The 5,105-nt window shown below is 44.2% G+C and overlaps 1 protein-coding gene across 2 annotated transcripts in view; it reads left to right on the top strand.

Annotated features, from left to right (window-relative positions):
- Positions 1–1,184: 1,184 nt before the first annotated feature.
- Positions 1,185–5,105, top strand: part of BCL2L13 (BCL2-like 13 (apoptosis facilitator)) — a 36,985-nt gene continuing 33,064 nt past the window's right edge. Inside the window, exons 1-2 of one of the 2 annotated variants that reach the window (XM_014937270.1) lie at positions 1,188–1,367; positions 1,885–2,002. The gene's annotated coding sequence lies outside the window, so the exon portion shown is untranslated. Of the gene's footprint in view, positions 1,368–1,884; positions 2,003–5,105 lie in introns of both variants that reach the window. The other variant, XM_014937271.1, reaches the window with a different exon arrangement.

Genomic DNA, 5,105 nt, shown 5'->3' with positions numbered 1-5,105 from the left:
CTCGGCGGCCGGGGCTGTGTGTGTCCCCCTCTCCCCCTCCACCGCCTCGCCGTGACTGGGCTGAAGGACGCGGCCCCCCCGGTTCCCCCTCACCTCCCCGGTCACACCGGTCCCCGTGGTGTCGGAGTGGGGGCTGTGGCCCACCCCCCCTGCCCCGGCAGCTCCTGAAGGGCGGCGGCAAGGAGAACCGGCGGCCCCCCCACCGCCGCAGGGCTGCGGCCTGCCCGGACCCCGCCGGCTGACTCATCCCGGCTTTCTTTTTTTTTCCCCTCTCCTGGCTGCTGCTCCTCCTCGCCCAGATATTTATAAATATCTCATTCATCGCCGTAGTAACTGAGCGGCGGTTCTACGCTGGGCTCCGGCTCTGCCGCCGAAAGTTAGGGGGGCCCGGGGCTTGTGGCTCTGCCCTGCCCGGCCCCGGGCTCCCTCACACCCGGCGAGTGAAACGAAAAAAGCCAACGAAAAGGTTGTTAAAACGAAAGCTGGGTTTGCCGTCATTTAATACTGCGGTAAAGGCGGTTTAAAGCTGGAGAGGGTTGAGAACCTTTAATAAAAACTGGTACGGTGTTTATCTTCCTAAGAGCAAAATCAAACCCCTTGCCTGGAGTGCTCACTTAATTACATTTCCCTCTAAGGTCAACTAAAACCACTGCCCAGATAAACGACTGTCATAATTTCCAGTATTTCTACCCATTAAGTGCCACTAGAGGATCAGTAATGGGTGCGATATTGATTCACTTCTGGTAAGAATTGGCACGTTTGAACTCGGTAGTCCTCAGTTTATTAAAAAACAATCTCATAGTCATACCCTCAAATATTGCTGGAAAAGCACGCTGAAGAATTTCTCTCCCAACCTGGTTGCGATTGGGTACTCTGGGAACTCCTACCTGTTATGTGAAGTGTTTTCAGAGGCAAACTGCTGCAAGGTTAAACTAGTCCATGCACGCAGGTCTCATCCAAAATCCCCACAGAAGCCTTCTGGAAAGGTGGCAGAGCACTTGAACGTTTTCCACCCTGTTGTTGCGGGGTGTGGCTCTGTAGACCTGCGACTCCTTGAGATTCGGTACAGTTTGGGTGAAGAGCACTGGAGAAATGTAAAGGTGTAGGTTTGAGTGAGCTGAGAGTGGTTACCTGTTGCAGAGACTGATACCGGGAGGATTACCCAAACCTGTGACCGTATCGGTGGCACACTGCCCTAAAAATGATTTGAACTCCAGTGCTGCTGTTTTGTGGCTTCCCTAAATCTCCCTGACCGTGCTTGGGTGAACGCTTGCTGACTGAGAGACCACGTGTGCTTTGAAATAACTCCTCACCAGCAGGAAGCCTTCTGCTAGAGCGGCGGTCTAGGATGGTTAAGTTTGTAGCTGGTAAGTGAGGCTTGGTAACCTGGGCTGTAGCTGGGAACTGCATCCAGCCCAAAGTTGACTCCATTTTCAGGTGGAACTTGAAAATGTTCACCTGAATGGATGTGATATTTGTCCAGGGAAGGCAATCTGTGATTGTGCTAGTGTTTCTGAACCTGTGTTTCTAAAAACATTAGAAATCTGTAGGGATATTGACCACCTACTGCTTCGTTTATAAACATGCAGCAAAATACTTTGTGAGGCTAAATGCAAAAGGCAAGTCTCTGACCTGCAGCAGACAAATGGATGCACAGCAGATCTTAGTGGCAGCTGGTGAACTGTTCTTACGGGCAGTATCATAATGTTGTTGCATTTTGGCATTTTGGCTGATGCATGGTAAATGCAGCTTGGTGCACAGTGGGATTTTGCAGGTAAGGACTAAAACATAGCAGAGCCTCGTGGCTGGGGGGATTATATTCACTGTATTCATTGGTAGGCTCGTGTTGCCCGTTATCTAACGTATAACTCTTCTGTGGATTAGGATGTGACAGATTGCACGAGGAAATGTCAGTCTGGCTGGAACTCCTGTTCTCAGGTCGCTTGAGCAGCTCAGCCCACATGAAACAAGTGACAGCAGGGTCGGAGGAGTAACAAGCTAAGTAAGCTTCAACAGGTGTAGCCTTTTATTTCCCCAAGGGTGGGGAATTGAAGAAGGTGAATTTTTTTTCCAGGGAGTAATTGGTAATAGTTTTGATCTCTTCAGCTTTTTAAGAGGCAGTATTCTTGCAGTGAATCTGTTCTACCAGAAGTAACCCTCTTGCCCTTGCTTTGAGGCTTACATAGTCTGTGTAATGCCTGATTTCCTCTGCTCCATCACACCTCCCATACAAGGCATTTGGCTTATTCTCTTAACCAGTTTCTGGTCTCTCTTCCATTTTTCTTCTGTAGTGAAAAGCTTTCCTTCCTCTGATCTGGTCTCTCAAGCTGCGTGTCCTTTTTTAATCCCAGTCATTCCTGAAAAAATGGCCTTTTCTGAGATATTTACAGTATCTGAGTCAATATTTTTCTATTTCTTTTTGTAAACAAAGCCGGTCCTTCACAGTTGAAAAATGAGTAATTCAGTTGCAGTGCTGTGGGCTTCTCTCAAAGGAAGGCTAGTGATTCTGAAGTGCATTTCCAGTCTGACATTCTTTTATGTGAAGCTGAAGAGATTTCTTCCATTCAAGTTCTTAAGTCTCCCTTCTCATTTCAGCATAAAGCTACCTCTCAGAATGTGTTGACCAAATTTAGTTACTTTTTTTCATCTGAAGCTTTTTTTTCCTTCATTCTTTTTCCAGGGAAACATTAACTACTATTTAAATAAGCTGCGGTCTGATTTTCTCTCTCTCTCTCTCTCTTTTTTTCCTCCTCCCTCTAGAGGTGCTGAGCAAAGCATTCTGAAACTTTTGTGAATCAGTCCTCGCTGTTGCACTGTGCTGGTATGGAGTCTCATGCTTGTTTTGATTGACTGCTTTTTTTCTTTCATTTTCTGCTTTGATTTGGAATTATATTTTGAAGAATAACCTTTGTTATATATTCAGGCTTGTTCTTTGATCCACAGCAAAGTGTCTGGATGTCTCTAGGCTATCCCTCAGACTGATTTTTTGAGGACAGATCAGTTCAGGTTGTCTGGAAGGGCTCCCATTCACCGTGTAGCTGTTGCAAGAAGCGTGTTGATTTCTGGACTGTGGATCTCTACTGAACAAACCAGAACTGAAACAACGTGCTGGGGAGGTTTTGCTTTTTGGTGAATGGCATCTTTCACACCTGGAGGTGTGAAGGTGTGATGTGGTGATGGCACCTGGGGATCTGGTCTGACGAGCAGATCTATTGTTAAAGGATCCTAAAGTCTTCTGAGCAGTTATTTTTTGCAAATCTCACTGCTTTATTGAAGTCACAGTTTGGGGAAGTGGCTGAAGGGTAACTGTATTGAGCAAAAATTGTGCTTGTCCTCTGCTGTAATTCCTTACATTTCTGAAACATGATATGTTGCCTGTAGAGCACTCTGGGATGGAAGAGGCAATGTAAATGTAGGATTACTGCCCCAAGGGAAAAGGCATGGGTGTTGCCTCAGAAGTTTCAACACTGGTTCCTTCCTATATAAATCACTACTTTGGTTCAAGCAGTAGCAAAGATTCAACTGAATCTTTCTGGTGAAGGATTTCAGGCATTTTGAAATACATGGCAAGAGGCAGAGCTTCCAGAGGATAGTCTTCATGAAAGAGTCCTTTCCTGTTTTCAATGCTGAACGAGTTTCAGAAACTAGAGTTGCTAAAGATTAACAAAAGAATGCTTAGCCAATTTTACACCAACTCTTTTACTTCTGCAGTTTTTATTTTGGCGGATAATTTTTTCTTTGCCAAGCTCCCTACTCCCACAGTAGCCATGCCACAGCACTGTTACAGTTCTGTTTATCCTCACTAACCAGTTGTACTGCTATTAATCTGAATTCCATTCCAGGGAGGAGGGGGGTTAGAAGTTAGCCCATATATCTTGCATACCTACACAGATCAATGCTTTTCTTTTGCTTCCTCTTTTTATTATTCTTAATCTTGTGGCTTCATTTGCAGATTGTGCTTTGGTTTGGGAACCTGGTTCTCCCTCCAGTCTCAAGGCATTTCCAGTATAATCAGGAACCTTCTTGAGATGTTCCAACTCCTGTTTTGTGTGTAGAGCATTTTTCTCATTCAAACTCCTTTAAGCTTTAAACTTGGTTTAAATATTTCTTCTAAATATAACGGTACTCTCACACTAGTAAGTTGTCTAGCTCCGTCAGTATTTGTTAAATAGCTGTTCTGTAGCATGAACTTTTCTGCATGCCTTTCAATTAGACATCCATTTTGATGACCAAGAGTGGACTACTACTTGTTTGGGAATGACTTTGGGAAGTGATGGAGAACTTAATTTTAAGAGTTTGTCTTAAAGCCCTAAATACTGTTATTTGATTCAACAAGTAGATTATGTGCTACAAGTAGTTTTTCAGGCTGTTCCTAATATAAAGAGCTAAAAGATGTTGATTAATCTGAAACTTCCTTTCAATCTGTTGATGGCTTTTTCCCCAAATCCACGTTGCCTTCTGAAATATTTTTTTCCCCTTGTCCCTTGTAGCTGTTTTTAATTTCTCACTACCTTAATTTTTCATTATTGGAAAAGCTTCTTATTTGGATAAATAAATGAAATAAAACAAATAAAGTAAAAGAGGGAAGTTCTTTGGCCAGATGTTAGGTGTGGATTTCTGGTTTATAAGTATTAATGTCTGGGTGAGAAATCCAGGACACACAACCATCTGTTCTCCCAATCCCTACAATGAATATGGAATTTCCTCTGCTGACCATATGTTTTCCATTGCTGTTGGAACAGTAAAATGAAGTCGAGGCAATTGTGGTCACTTTTGCTGCATTAAAATTTTTAAGCATCATAATAGAGAACCTGAGAAAGCAGAGAATTGGGAAAATTCTCGACAGAGGTTTAGGGGAAGGGAGGCTCCTCAGAACCTGTCTTTTTTACGTCAGAATGTAGTTAAAAAAGTCTTCAGAATGCCTCAAAACCTCTTTGTGTGAATACATGTGTATTTTTGTGTGTGTGGTTGAGTTGGGAGGCAGACACGTGCAGAGGAACTGTTCAATTTGCTTTAATGTGAGAGTGAGAAATGCCGCTGTTGGCAGCGGGCGGCGCAGGACTTGGGGGGGGGGGGGGGGGGGGGTTTTTCTTTTACTTTTTTTT

This window comes from Calidris pugnax, unplaced genomic scaffold, assembly GCF_001431845.1.
Source record: "Calidris pugnax isolate Ruff unplaced genomic scaffold, ASM143184v1 scaffold1, whole genome shotgun sequence".
Taxonomy (NCBI): Eukaryota; Metazoa; Chordata; class Aves; order Charadriiformes; family Scolopacidae; genus Calidris; species Calidris pugnax.
This window is presented reverse-complemented; position numbering and strand designations above follow the sequence as displayed.